We start from the raw sequence: 15,957 nt of genomic DNA, 5'->3' as shown, positions 1-15,957 counted from the left end.
TCTGTTATTATTCCTAAGAAAGTTTCTAAAGTTCTTGGCAAGGTATGCAATCTCTGTAGCAGAGAACTCATCATCAAATCCACCAACATCAACATCATCAACTGACTTAAGAGCCATTGATTTGGATTTGCTAACTTTGGGTAGGTCTAACTCATAAGACTGAAGAGATCCTACAAGTTCATCAACAGGGATGGAGTCCACATCCTTGCTCTCAGTGATGGCAGTCATTTTGGGTCTAAAGTCCTTAGTCAAGGATTTAAGAATCTTCCTAACAATTTTAGGTTGATCATAGATTTTACCCACATTAAATGCAGAATTAACAATATGATTCAGTTTAGCATAGAATTTATCAAAAGATTCATCATCAGACATCCTAATGTTTTCAAATTTAGATGTTAACTGCTGCAACTTATTAATTCTAACTGCCTTTATGCCTTCATGCACAGTTTGGAGGATTTTCCAAGCAATATGAGCAACCTCAACATTAGAAATTCCCTTAAATTCCTCCATAGAAACAGCATTAAAGATGGCATTCATAGCTTTGCTATTGAACCCAGCTGCTTCTTTTTGAGAAGTTTGCCACTCACTCACAAGAGTAGTGGGCTTCTCCCATCCGTATTCAACGGAGTTCCAAACTCTCTCATCAATAGATTTTTGGAATGCTTTCATCCTTACTTTCCAATAAGCATAATTATTCCCATCAAAGAGAGGAAGAATAACTAGAGAGTGTCTGTGTTCCATGACAACAGGAGTCAAGGATCAGCTTAGAGATCAAAAGATCAACAAACAAAGAGATACCCACTCTGATACCACTTGAACAGTTTTTAGACCCCTTAACACAACCAGATTAACCTAGTTAATTAGTTAAGTGATTAACTTAGTCAAATTATGCAAATCTAGGTTATTACAATCACACAATCATATCAAGTATATATAGCAGCGGAAAAGTAAATAACACAATGATATATAATGACCCAGGAAACTACACGATAAAAAACTAAAGAGGATTTGACCTAGCTATCCTCAAGGTAAACTAGAATCCACTATCTTGAAAGAATCGAAGTTCATACAATAAGATTTACAAACCCCCACGCTCGACTTCTTATTGCTACTTACCAGTAGAACTTACTGACACGACCACATGCAAGCTCCGAGACCACGGACTCCTTCTTTCTTGGATTCTCCAGCAAGTACAAGCACACTCGCTTGTGTATCTTTAAGCTCCAATGGCATCAACTGAATTGATCATCAAGGTATAGATAACATCTCCACCTTAAAAACCCTAAGCTTTGTGTAAAGGAAGGCTCCTCTAAATCTCACAAGGGATTTACACAGAACAGCAATATGAGCAACATGAGCAACCTCTAAAACGTGGCTAGGGTTTGCCTTATATACCTAGGCAAAACATAAAACCCTAAACGTTTTAAATAGGCTAGGGCTAAATTGGAAATCTGCAGAAAAAAATATTCTGCCTAATATTTGATCGATTGAGCCTAAGTTTCGATCGATCGAGCCAGGCCGAAAGTCACTAATACTTTCTGCAGCCACTCGATTCCAATTTTACATAAACGCACAACTTTGAGCAAGCCTAAACAAGACTAAATAAATTTGTTTTGATCATGGTTTGCCAACAATATAAATTAGAGTTCTAAATACATAAATTCCTAAGCCTTTAAAACCTAACACTCCTTTTTTTTTTTTTTTTTAATGAAATATTTTATGGAAAATGTTTTTCTATTTTTAGTTGTTTGTTTGCAGGTATAATATAGTCAAACCTGTAAAATTACAAAATTATCGTTGAACAAAATGACATAAGGGTAAAACTTATTACACACTAGTGTGTATACACCCAAGTGTTAAAATATACTAAAATCATGAGTTTAACTCACATTTTCAATTTTGAAATCATGAGTTAGACTCACAATTTTAGTGTTATTACACATTGTGTGGATATACACAAATTTGTAATAAATATTATCCAATGACATAAATACACCCCAAAGCATCGAGAGATAATCAAAATACTTTTAAAACCTCCAACATAACCAAAATACCTTCAATATATATCTTTAAAATGACCCAACCCAATAAAAATTAAAATGACAAAAAAAAATACTACTAAAATCTCTTAAGTGACCAAAATATCATAGTTGTTTCCAAAATCACCAAAATTACCATCGAAACCTCCAAAATACCCTTAAAACCACTTTAATTACTGAATATCCTTAATAACTTTAAAATGGGAAAAATTCCCAAAATCTCTAAATTGACCCCCCCCCCCCAAAAAAACTTATATTGACTTTGGCATCAGAGACGTTGTGGCAGGCACCACACCGGTGACCACCCTTGAAGGCCGGAGATTGCTTTCATCTGATAATCTTGACTGACGAACTTACGCTTTATCAAGTGTAACAAACTAACTAACTTCCTAATTGACTAACCTGTACAGTGTAAACGACAAACCGTTTTAACACTATGCTACAGTATTCTATTGCAGCTTAACACTCTATGTGCAAAATAGAAAATACAAGTACAAATGTACTATATACAAGATAACTACTGCTTAACAGAAACGGAGAAGAAGACAATCGAGAATCAGAAAACCCAGAAGAAGCTGATCATGTCCAAAAGAAGGAAAAACCTTGGCTAAGCTATAATATTTTGCAGGACTTGTTATTACTTGAGAACCAGGTTCCGTTTTTTTGTTCTAAAGGAATTATATAATTCTGCCTACCAAGACCTTCTTAATGTTCAAGAAAATGAGGACAAGTCCTTTCATAAGTTTGTTGTTGATTACTTCAAACATTTTTGCGAAGATTCCTGTTTAAATTGCTCTTTTGATGATTACCAGAATATATTGGAGGGGAAGCAAGTCAGAAATTTAACTGATTTCCTAAGATATTTTCTTCTTCCGCCAAAAATGGAAATTTGGAAAAAGTATTAAACGTCTACCTCGTGCAACAAAGTTAGCTGAGGCAGGAGTGGAATTCAGAAAAGTAAAAAACAGACGCTTGCTTGACATTAGCTTTCGGAAAAATTGGTTATTAGAAAAATGCCCGTGTATTCATGTTGTAAGTTTGTGATGTCGTTTCCGCAGTATGGACAGGAGAAGAGTCCCTATTTTAGCAAATAAAGCTCTATGTTATGTTATGTTATCACAATGAAATCCAAAACTTTGTCGAGCTGTTTGGCTCGTGGAATGTTGCGACCATTACCATAACATTAAATATATGTTACATATTACAGGGTTTGGTTCGTTTATATGTACATAAAATTACGGGAATATAAGATTACCAAGAAATTCAAATTATAATAATAATTTTATTATCATGTGATTATCTTATGAGACTGTGATAATCTTATACAATGTAGTAAATTATTTAACTAAAAAAAATGTTCATGTTATGACATATACACTCCGTTTTTTTTTTTTAAATAAAATATTTTATGGAAAATGTTTTTCCATTTTTAGTTGTTTGTTTGCAGGTATAATATAGTCAAACCTGTAAAATTACAAAATTATCATTGAACAAAATGACATAAGGGTAAAACTTGTTACACACTAGTGTGTATACACCCAAGTGTTAAAGTATACTAAAATTGTGAGTTTAACTCACATTTTAAATTTTGAAATCATGAGTTAGACTCACAATTTTAGTGTTATTACACATTGTGTGGATATACACAAATTTGTAATAAATATTATCCAATGACATAAATACACCCCAAAACATCGAAAGATAATCAAAATACTTTTAAAACCTCCAACATAACCAAAATACCTTCAATATATATCTTTAAAATGACCCAACCCAATAAAAATTAAAATGACAAAAAAAAAAATACTACTAAAATCTCTTAAGTGACCAAAATATCATAGTTGTTTCTAAAATCACCAAAATTACCATCAAAACCTCCAAAATACCCTTTAAACCACTTTAATTACTGAATATCCTTAATAACTTTAAAATGAGAAAAATTCCCAAAATCTCTAAATTGACCCCAAATAAAAAAGAAGACCTCTTAACTCTCCATATTGACTAAAATGCCCCTCCAAATCAAGAAAATGACCATAATACCCTTTAGGCCTTCAAAAAATACCCATAATACCATTGAAAACCCCAAATGAACAAAATTCACAAGAAATCTTCCAAGTTGATCAAAATACCCCTAAAGTCTCTGATATGACTAGAATGTGCTTAAAATCTCCAAAATAATCAAAATATTGAAAAATATTGAAAATGACCAAATGCCTCACAAAACCTTCAAAATGTCCAAAATACCACCAATACATCTAAATTGACAAAAATGCCTCACTAATGCATGAAGACATGCATGTATATAGTATGGTTTGAGTTTTTCTTAAATTACAAATCAATATAATAGTTTTACCAATAAATAAATAAAAATTATTAGCTCCGCCCATAAGCGCGATAAGTATGGATAGCCGAATAGGCTTGTCACTTGAGTCCTGCTTTTGTGGTTTTTGAGCGAATAAGAGGTAAGTATCAGGTCGTGTTCTATTTGACTTCACAACAAACACAATTATATTGGCCAAAATTTTAAATCATCATTTTTTCTTCCTATAACTATATTTATCCAAATGCAACCAATTAGATACGAGGAAGTGGATCTTATAATAGGATGTGTAATTTGATTTGTTGTATTGGATTCCTATGCATAGACTGATCTCTTTTTGCCAGTCAGGATGAGGGTGACACTTTCTAAATTATTTTTGTTTTTGATAAAAAGACAATATCGATGGTCCTACTTCATTAATGAACGAATTAATTGCAAGTGTATCCCAATCAAAAAAAAAAAAAAAAAAAGGATTAATTGCAAGTGTATCGATTCATTAGTGATTGCACCCTGCGGGTTCAAGAGTTTGATTTTTTAGCATTGGTCATCAGTCTAGCATTAATTGTTGCTTGAAACTAACAATACTAAACTGAGTCCAATTACATGATGATTATCAGTCTGAGAGTGAGAGAGGAGACAAAGATAGAGGAAGAGCAAATGTCAATTAATGTGAGGGTGACTTCATTTTACATCTTGATGGTAGACATGGATAAAGATCTTATATGTACTTGAAAACGTGATCAACTAACGTTTTAAGTTCTGGCAAAACAAATAAATGTGATTTTTATTAATGATAGAATATGAAAGGGTTAAATCTTATTTTAAATAGTGCTACAATCTTATTAACTATAAATTATAATACGTTGTTGGCCATTATTTATTAAGAAAAAAAAAAAAAAAAAAAAAAGACTACACTTTTAGTCTGTGAAATTTTAAAGTTATCTAACAATTAGTCCTTGACATGACAAAGTTGAAGCGATTGTTTTCAGTCCCTAAAAAATATAAATGATCAATTGTCCTTTAAAAAATTTAGAATGGTCACTTTTAGTTCTTAATGTGTGGAATGCAGTGATGATGTAAGCCCCTACCACTCGGCCAACCAATGTGTTGGTTACATTACACAACCAATGTTTATATTCAATAGATTTTGCAAACAAATAGACCCCATTATTGTAATTACATAAAAGTAAATATTCAAAATACATGTGAAGATTGCGTAGCCAAAGACATTTTTATCTATAAGTAGCATTTGACTTACTGTGAAGAGCCTTCCTTAACCTTAAATAGAATATTTATCCAGTAGCCTAACAAAAACATGAACTTTGACCTCAAAATTTTCTCTCTCAAAAAGTTGATGCTAACTTTTAGCCAGAACTATAAATTTTAACAACCACATGGACAAGGGAGAAAATGGGCAAATGCCCCTTTAAAAAAAAAAATCTAACATTTTGCCCAATTTCTCAAACAAATTAGGGAAATGCCCATCTTTTGAAATTCGATTTTCTTAAAATCGAGTTATAAAAAAAAAAATTATGAAGCCCTATAGTGGCATTTTTAAGGAGCCTATAGTGACATTTTAAGGACTTATAGTAACGTTTTATAACTCAATTTCCATAAAGTCGAGTTACGTGCAAATTTTTTTCTTTTTTTTACCTATAACTCGACTTTATAGAGATCGAGTTATAAAACGCCACTATATGTCTTTAAAACATCATTATAGGCTCCTTAAAAACGCTGCTATAAGGCTTAACTCGATTTTGAGAAAATCGATTTCAAAAGAGGGGCATTTCCCTAATTAGTTTGAAAAAGAGGGTAAAATGCTGGATTGTTTTTTTAAAAAGGGTAAAGGCCAATTTTTTCCCATGGACAAGGATCTCAACTACTGTGACTGTGATAGACTTGTATTCACATTAAATTCTGTGATAAAGAATACATCTAACTTCCGTTATCCTAACTAATGCTATGTACAATATTGGGTCCACCGAGGATACACAATATTATTCACATTTGTCAGATCCAAATCCTCTAAAGATTTCCTAGGGTACTTCACAAGTAAATTCATTAAATTCTAACTACTCATTTATGATTTAAGAGTCTAGATTCTATCATGTCAGCATTCTACTAACAATACTCTCAATTGTTTTGTTTGCAACATTATTTTATTATTTTGAGAGTATTGTTGGTAAAATACTAACATGGTAGAATCTAGACCCTTAAATCATAAAATAGTAGTTAAGATTTAAAGAAATCTACTGATAAAGTACCAAAGGAAATCTATAAGATCTGAATCCATATTTGCCATATGTATATAAGATATATATATATATATATATATATTTTTTTTTTTTGAGGAACAACCTATTGGGGCACTCTATTTAATAACTGAAAAATCTAGTGCAAAGCAGTTATAAAGATATGATGGAACATCCTCCATCCAGATCATAACAGGAGAGAATAGTCTCTCTTTTTGTGCTATGTGCGTGGGAGAAAGAAAAGCACTACCTTGCCTAGGTGTGTGAGAGAAAGAAATGCTCTTATAAGCTAAGTTGGGTGTTGTTAAAGATTGCCTTAGAGTGGCTAGAACAAAATCAATTTTATAGAATCTTACAAGGTAAAAACAGAATATGTTCATGGTCAAGAATGAGAAAAATATGCTAGCAAATGAAAATTTTTTTTATCATGATTTAATATTGTCTTATACAAAACAAGATTATTGCCAAAAAAATTTACTCTAGAAATTATATTGATGACTCTACATTTAACCGGAGAAAATGGGCAAATGCCCTTTTCGCGCAAATTATGTAGCGTTTTGTCCCATTTTCCAAACTAATTAGGGAAATGTCTCTCTTTTGAAACTCGATTTGAGATAAATCGAGTTAGGCCTTATAGTGGCGTTTTTAAGGAGCTTATAGTGACATTTTAAGGACCTATAGTGGCATTTTGTAACTCGACCTCCATAAACTCGAGTTATAGGTTTAAAAAAAAAAATGCCTATAACTTGAGTTCATGGAGGTCGAGTTACAAAATGTCATTATAGGTCTTTAAAACGTCACTATAAGCTCCTTAAAACGCTGCTATAGGACTCCAAAATTTTTTTTTTTTTTTAAACTTAATTTTGATCTAATCAAGTTTCAAAAAATGGGCATTTCCCTAATTAGTTTGGGAAATGGGAAAAAATGCTAAAAAGTTTTCGTGAAAAGGGGCATTTGCCAATTTTCTCCACATTTAACCATTAAAAGAGGATATAACATTGGTGATCAATAACATAGAGGCAAATTATCAAGAAAATCTAGAATTGATGAAAAAATATATAGTCTTACAACGAGTAGAGAAATTAAAGCTTGAAGATGTTATGGAGAAGAAGATCAAGTTGATTGAGGAAAATGGCGAAAATAATGATATGAAAATTTTTGGAAATACTATGGATGGTGAGACCGTAACATACACAATTGGATGATATTGTGAATCAATTGAAAAGTGCAAAGAAGAAATTTTAGGTTATGCAAATTTTGGGAAAATTATTTTGTAAGGTTGAAATTTATCAACCATCTTGTTGGTTTTATTCCGTACCAATTTGCTTGTAATTTAAGCACTTAGTAACCCTGTATTTAGGTGGGATTCATGTAAGGGTAGTGTGTGAAGAGAGTGTGAAGAAAAGCTCATCTTTGTACAAAGAAGCAAAGACTCGCAGCTAGGACTCGCGAATGACTCGCAGCTTGCAAGCCGCCAAATGCTATGCACATGAGAAGCATGCGAGAAGCTGAAGGGTCGCGCCAGCTGTCGCACTACAGGACAAAAGTCCCAGGCTGGCCAGGCCATTACGTCGCGACTTGATTTCGCGACTTGGACAAGCCGCGAGGTCAAGCCGCCAACCAGCCCTGTTTGGCAAAAACTGTCTCTTCGTATTCCAAACACACACCACTATGTATAGACCCTTATACCCACTAAATTGAGAAAGCTTCCAGAGAGAATTTTGTGAGAGAAACCCTAGAGCAAAACAAGATTGCCTCATCCCTAATCTTTATCTTAGAGACTCTACAAATTCCTCTACTCTCTACCTCTCCATTATCATACCCTTGAGAGGTTTTTGACCAAATCTTTTACTCACCACACCTACGTTTGTGAGAAGGCTCATTTGGTGCTAAGGAAAGCAGTTTGAAAGGAACCAATATACATTGGTTGATGCTATGGTCTAGTAGCGGAATCCGGAAGCTAAAGAAGAAATAGGTTCAGCGTAAGCTCGTTGGAGCAAGAAGCTTGGAGGGCTTCGGTACTTGGGTAGATTAGGCTTGGAGGGTTTTTTACTGTTCATGTATCCCAACTACATTCTTTAGTGGATTATTTGACCGCTTGGAGGGCAGCGGAGAGGTTTTACACTGAGGACTTCGGTTTCCTCTTCGATAACGTGTTGTCCGTGTGTTTGCATCTTCCTTCCCTTTATCTTTGCCTTATATTTACTGCTGTGGATGTGTTTATATTTGGCTTAGATTATTTATCAATTCTGTTATAAGCTTGTTATCTTGTTCTGCACATTAATTGTTTGATATAAAGCTTGAATTGGTAATTTTGTAATTTGGGGTCTAAACGTTCAAGGGTGTTTTAGACACATATTGAACTTTCAATTGGTATCAAAGCGGGTACACTTGTTGTGGTTTTAATACCTGAGTGTGATCCTTGACCCCTTGTTGAGATAGATAGGTCTCAATCTTTAAATGTTCCACCATTTTTTTACGGTAATAATTATGTCTTCTAGAAAGTTAGAATGAGGGAATTCCTATGCTCTATTGATGACACCGTGTGGGATGCGGTTGAAATAGGTTGGACTAAGCCGGAGGCTGCTAAATCTACTTGGGATAAGGCAGCTCTTGCGGCAACCAATGCTAACAGTAAAGCATTAAATGCTATTTTCTGTGGTGTGTCTCCAGATGAATTCCATAGGATATCTCACATGACAGTTGCCAAGGAAGCTTGGGAGATTTTGGAGACAACTTATGAGGGGACTAAGAAGGTGAAGGACACAAAACTCCAAATGCTTACCACCAAATTCTAGGAGCTTAAGGTGGGAGAGGACGAGTCCTTTGATTCGTTTTATGGGAAGCTCAATGAAATTGTGATTGCGAAGCTTAATCTTGGTGAGAAGATTGAAGATACTAAAGTGGTGAGAAAAATTTTGAGGTCCTTACCAGAGAGCTTTTGAGCAAAGGTCACCGCCATAGAGGAAAGCAAGGATTTGGATAAAATTAAGATCCAAGAGCTCATTGGGTCACTTCAAACGTATGAGCTTGGACTGCCTTCCCACAAGACGAGTAAATCGCTTGCTCTTAAAGCCATCACCGAAAGAATGGATGATCCTTCCGAAGAAGATGGAGTGGAGAAGGAAGTAGCATATCTTGCGAAAAACTTCTGCAAGTTCCTGAAGATGAAGAACAGTGGGAAACCATTCAACAGAGGGAAATTTTCATCTTCAAGAGGTGATAGGAAAGAGTATACGAGGAAAGAAGGAAAGGATTTTCAATCTTCTTCAGACATTGTGTGTTTTGAATGCAATGGCCATGGATATCTCAAGAAGGAGTGTCCCAATTTCTTGAGAGGGAAAGGCAAGGCTTATGCCACAACGCTCAGTGATTCAGACTCTTCTGACTCTGACTCGGAAGAGAGCTATGACGAAGAGGGAAACTACTCCGCCTTTATAACCATTGCTCAGGTGGATTCCTCTGATGACTTGGGTACACTTGTGAAGGAGCTTGATGAGCATTCTGATTCAGAGTCTATTGGGATTGAAGAAGAATCAGATGCTGAAGAGGAAGAGAATACAGCTAATCTTCGAGAAAATTACTCCTTACTACTTGAGAAGTCAGGAGAGTATGCAACGGTAGCCAAGGCGGCTGTGAGGAAGATGAAAAGAGCTGAGGAGGACCACAGATATAAAGAGGCTAAGTGTGAGATTGAGACACTAAATAGCGAGCTGTCTGAAGCCTATACGAAGGTGAGGTTTCTTGAGCAAGAGTTAGTGCAAGCTCATGCCAAGATAGAGAGAGTCTCCTCCCAAAATTTAGAAGATGTTATATCATCTCAAAAACCTTCCTCAGACAAGTCCGGGTTAGAATACACCGGTGGAAGTTGCTCATCAGCCAAAGTCACCAAAGAAGTAAAGTTTGTGAAGGCAAATGAGACGGTTATAGAAGAGTCCATTCCTGAGAAAGTTAAGGATGTAAAGAAGAAGAATGTGGTTGAGCAACGAATGGTGAATAAGCCCCGAAATCAATCTGTGGTCAAACATGAAACTAGAGGAAGATCACTTCCAAGACAGCAGCAGGGTCCTAAAACGGATTATGTTTGTCACTATTGCGGATTGCAAGGACATACCAAACCCAACTGTCAAAAGCTGAGAGTAGACAACAATGCAAGTGCACCTCGGTCACGAGGAAGAAGAAATGATATGAGGTCTTGGGGTGGTGAGCAACCAAGAAGTCAAAACCGAGATCTAGGAATGATGGACGTGATGAAGATGATCGGTGCGTTCACCAATTACTTGGAAAGCTTCACATGAAGGTTTGACAGTCCTAACTCTCGTACCCGATCCGTCAAGGATATCACCTCAAACACACGTGACGTGTGGGTGACAAAGGGTACTCATGCATAAGCATTACAACATGTACATGCATCAATACTTCCCATATTTGTAAATATGCTTAGTCTGTGCTTCTTGATAGTATTTAGGTTGTTATTGTCTGTGTGTGTTTGTCTTTGGTTCAAATGTTTTTACATTGTTCTTTATGTTATGTTTTTTATCATTCTTTTACTGCTTTTGTGTCAAAAATCCAAAAACACATAAAAAGTAGAAAATCCAAAAAAGTTTGATCAATTTGTTGAATTTTGTCTCAAAGCATGTTTTGCCCTGTACCTTTGTACTAATGGCTTTGTGCATTTAACGAGCGTAGCTTGTCTCTCATGCACTCATATCATTGTGGAAGAAATTCTGAAATCTATGGGACTGTTGTAAATAGATCTTCAACCTTGTCATGAATGATTAGTGAATGGTTTTGTTGATCTTGAGACATGCAAAGACTCATGCCTATATATCTTCCCACTTTTTATTTTTATGCTTAAAAGAGCTCTCTAAATGTAAATCTTCAAATCAAAAGAGATATAAAGCTGCAAAAGCCTGTCGCACATACTAGTATTTGACTAGGAAAAAGGCAAAGCGATCAAAATAAAATGTATAATGCTCAAAAAGCCAAAGGCTAACTCATCAATTGAAATATCAAAAATTTCAGGCATCTATCTCTCAATGAGATTTTCTTTTTCTCAAAAAGTGCAAATGATATGTTGAATATGGAGCCAAATGAAAAGTTTCAAAGAATCGTTATCAAGTACTTGTGGGAGGTCATATATGCATGTTTCTATAATTGAGATATGTCACATTATCTAGTGCTAGTTGTGTATGCCTTGATTGAATTGATCATTGAAGCTTCACATTGGACTAAGGACTATCTCATTTTTTATATCCACACACAACACACAAGTCTATGATCAATGAATGTCATATTCATTTGTGTGATTGTACTTGATTTAATATGTTTTCACAAGCTCAATTTTTGTTGATCAAACACAAAAAGATTTTTGAGTGTTTTAGTTTGTTTTTGAAAAGTGTTTTGTTTTTACAAAAATGTCAAAAATTTCAAAAACAGTGTTGCCCTGTTTTGGTGACTAAGTCGCGGGTAGGTCTAATCGCATGCTCCAGTCGTGAAGCTCTCTCAGAGATTTTCGCGGGTCACTGACGGGTCAACATCCCAGTCGCGAAAAAGACTTAGAAATTTTTCCCAAATTTTTGTTTCTGCATATTTCGCGACTCAGTATGGCGACTTGTTTGCGGGTGAAAGGTCTAGTTGCGAGGGGTACACAAAGATTTTCGCGGCTCAGCTCGTGACTCCCTCGCGGGTATATCTTCCAATCGCGAAAAACACTTAGAGAAATTTTTCAAGTTTCTTATCTTCACAGTGTTTCGCGGCTTACCCTGGCGACTTACTGGCGACTTAACCCAGTCGCGAAAAACGCGTGTTTTGCATTTTGAAGACAGTTTTTAAAATGGTTTTTCAGTTTTTCCCTCAAACTTCAGTGACTGTTCATTGTCTTCTTCATTTCTATCTCTCACACACTCTGAGCCTCACTGACAAAGATTCCATTTTTACATCATGTCTTCATCAAACAGCAAGAAAAAGGTATGGGTTATTTCTATCTTTCTTCATTGTACTTAGTTCAATTATTTTTTTGTGAGAAGTTTTTTTGTTTTTGTTGAGATTTAATGTGTTCAAACTTTGTTTGAGGGTTTATGTGTTTTGAGTTTTTTGTTGTTCTTGTCTTGCTTGTGCTTTGTCTGTCTTTCTTCATGTATGTTTTCATGTGATTTTTTTGAGAGACTGTGTTATATGATATGGTTCATGATTGTGTTGCATCATTCATATCATGTTCTTCATTTTGTCATTTGTGAATTTGTGATTCACTTTGCTCATTTGTCTTTGAGTTATTTATCTTCTGTGTTGCTTATGTCCTCTTGGTGTTTGTTTATTCAATGTTTTGTTGTGATTTTGTGAAATCTTCTGTCACACTATTTAACTGAAACTAATCAATCTAATGTTTGCTTCTTGTGGTATTGTATTTTGGTTCTTTTTTGTGTGTCGACTTTGTTGCAGATAACTTGTTGTTCATCCAGAGGCAAAGGCATTATAACTGATGATCCGCCAACCCCGGTTGCTAAACGGACATGGTTATTGTCTAAGTCATCCAAGGACTCTACCATTGAGAGATTCAGGACTCTTACTAACTCAAAGACCTACACAGACATCTTCAAAGAGTCTACTCCCATTGTGGAAAGAGTTGTCAAGTTTGATACTCTAGGGACAACATTTATCCCTAAGATCTTTGAAGAAAGAGATTGGGCTGACTTATTTGGAAACTTTGAGGATCCAACTGAAGAATTGGTCAAGGAATTCTTCTCAAATGCCAGATATACAGGAGTCGAGTTGAAATGCTGGGTACGTGGAACAAAATTTTCGATAAATGCAGACTCCATTGCTAAGGTTCTTCGCATCACCAAACCAAAAAATGTGGATCGAACTCCATACGATGACGGGGAACTTCAGGCACAAGACATCCTTCATGTTCTTGGGAATGAACATGAAGTGGGAAGCACAGGATCATCTATAAGCACTGCATTGTTTTCACCTGAACTGACAACCTTAAAGCTGATCATGTTTTCCAATCTCTACCCACTATCAAATACTGCCTTCATCAATCTTGGAAGGGCTAAATTTCTGTGTGACCTCATTTCTGGTGTCCCGATTGACATCTGTGCTCATATATTCCAAATTATTGGGAAAACATCGGCTCGTTCAGCAACACGAACAATTCTTCCATTCTGCAATCTAGTCATAAAGATTGTTCTTAGTAAAGCTGTTAGTCCTTCATCAGATGAGAGATTATTGCCTCGTTCTCGACCAATATCCCAGTACTCTCTCCAAGCAAGCAAGAGTCACTCCTCTAAGAAACCTAAGACTAAGCCATCCACACAGGCATCCTCATCTGCTCCTACTATAGTTACTCCTGCACAATCAGCCGGCACCTCGTCTGTTCCTCCTGGTTTCCAAATGCCGAAGCAAAGTTACTTCATAGAAAATGTGTTTCATCGGATTTCTGAATTAGAACAGCTTCTGAACTCCTTTCACAGTCAAACTCAAATGCGTCTCAGAACAATTGAGTTACAACTAGATAACATTCAGCAGAAGCCAGAAGATAGTCTTTAGCTATTCGTGCCAAAAAGGGGGAGAGCAACACACAGTAAAGAGGAGAGAAGCACAAGAATGAAAAGGAGTGTGCATATTGAAAGGGGGAGTTGTGTGCTCAAAAAGGGAGGAAACTGATATAGTTGACATAAACTCACACACTTACTTGTTAATCTGTTCACTAGTTATTATGAACTCTTGTGTAGATATGGTTCTAACACTTTTGGAAATCGTGTGGTTAACTGGTACTTCTTTAAGTTATTCAGTTTATATAATATGATGTTTTTCAACATATATTTCTTTTTGTTTTCATTTGGTTTAAACTCACAACCTTTGGATGTTTTTGGAACTTTGGTATTAGTCTATGATGATGTTGTTTATTTTGTTAGTTGGTTGTGTCTTATACCCATATTGCTTTTGTAAGCTTTAAGGGCTTGTTCTTATGCACACTTGTAGGCTTTTGTGGTTTGTGCCATGCTTTATGCAACCTTTGTGCTTTGTTAAATCAGTACTTCTAACTAATGCTATGCATTCCTTTTAAGTACTGGCACTCTTGTGCCCGTGTAGGATTTTTCCTAGATGCACATACTTCATGTATTGTGCATTGGTTGAGTGTTGGTCATTCAAGTGATTTGCCCTGTGTTTGTCAACTTGAATGTCCGAATGTTCATTCTAAGTGTGAATGAGCATTGTGATCACTTGGTTATAGTGATTGCATGTTTTGGTCTTGCCATGGTTTATTGCTTTACTCCATTATGCTTGATCACATTATGCTTGCTCCATTTGCATTACAAGTTTTCTGCATACGATGAACTTATTGTATTGTTGTGTTTCAGGAGTTACTTGTTCTTATGGTTCTAAAGTTTCACAGATTCTAGAGTTAGGTGTAAGTGAGTTTTCCAACTGTTCCCAACTCACGCGTTAAGTCTAGAGTTTGTTTTAGGGTTTTGTGACGGAGTACCCAAAGGGGAAGATTGTAAGGTTGAAATTTACCAACCATCTTATTGGCTTTATTCCGTGCCAATTTGCTTATAATTTAAGCACTTAGTAACCCTGTATTTAGGTGGAATTCATGTAAGGGTAGTGTGTGAAAAGAGTGTGAAGAAAAGCTCATCTTTGTGCAAAGAAGCAGAGACTCGCGGCTAGGACTTGCGACTAACTCGCGGCTTGCAAGCCGCTAAATGCTATGCACGTGAGAAGCATGCGGGAACCTGAAGGGTCACGCCAGCTGTCGCACTACAGGACAAAATCCCAAGCTGGCCAGGCCGTTATGTCGCGACTTGATTTCGCGACTTGGACAAGCCGCGAGATCAAGCCGCCAACCAGCCCTATTTGGCAAAAACTGTCTCTTCGTGTTCCAAACACACATCACTATATATAGACCCTTATACCCACCAAATTGAGAGAGTTTCCAGAGAGAATTTTGTGAGAGAAACCCTAGAGCAAAACAAGATTGCCTCATCCCCAATCTTTACCTTAGAGACTCTACAAATTCCTCTACTCTCTTCCTCTCCATTATCATACCCTTGAGAGGTTTTTGACCAAATCATTTTCTTACCACACCTACGTTTGTGAGAAGGCTCATTTGGTGCTAAAGGAAGCAGTTTGGAAGGAACCAATATATATTGGTTGATGCTATGGTCTAGTAGCGGAATCCGGGAAGCTAAAGAAGAAATAGGTTTTGTGTAACCTCGTTGGAACAAGAAGTTTGGAGGGCTTAGGTACTTGGGTAGATTAGGCTTGGAGGGTCTTCTGCTGTTCATGTATCCCAACTACATTCTTTAGTCGATTATTTGACCGCTTGGAGGGCGGCGGA

The sequence above is a fragment of the Quercus suber genome, unplaced genomic scaffold (genome assembly GCF_002906115.3).
Source record: "Quercus suber isolate HL8 unplaced genomic scaffold, Cork oak 2.0 scaffold_15, whole genome shotgun sequence".
Taxonomy (NCBI): domain Eukaryota; kingdom Viridiplantae; phylum Streptophyta; class Magnoliopsida; order Fagales; family Fagaceae; genus Quercus; species Quercus suber.
The sequence above is the reverse complement of the archived record's forward strand: the minus strand, read 5'-3'. Positions refer to the sequence as shown.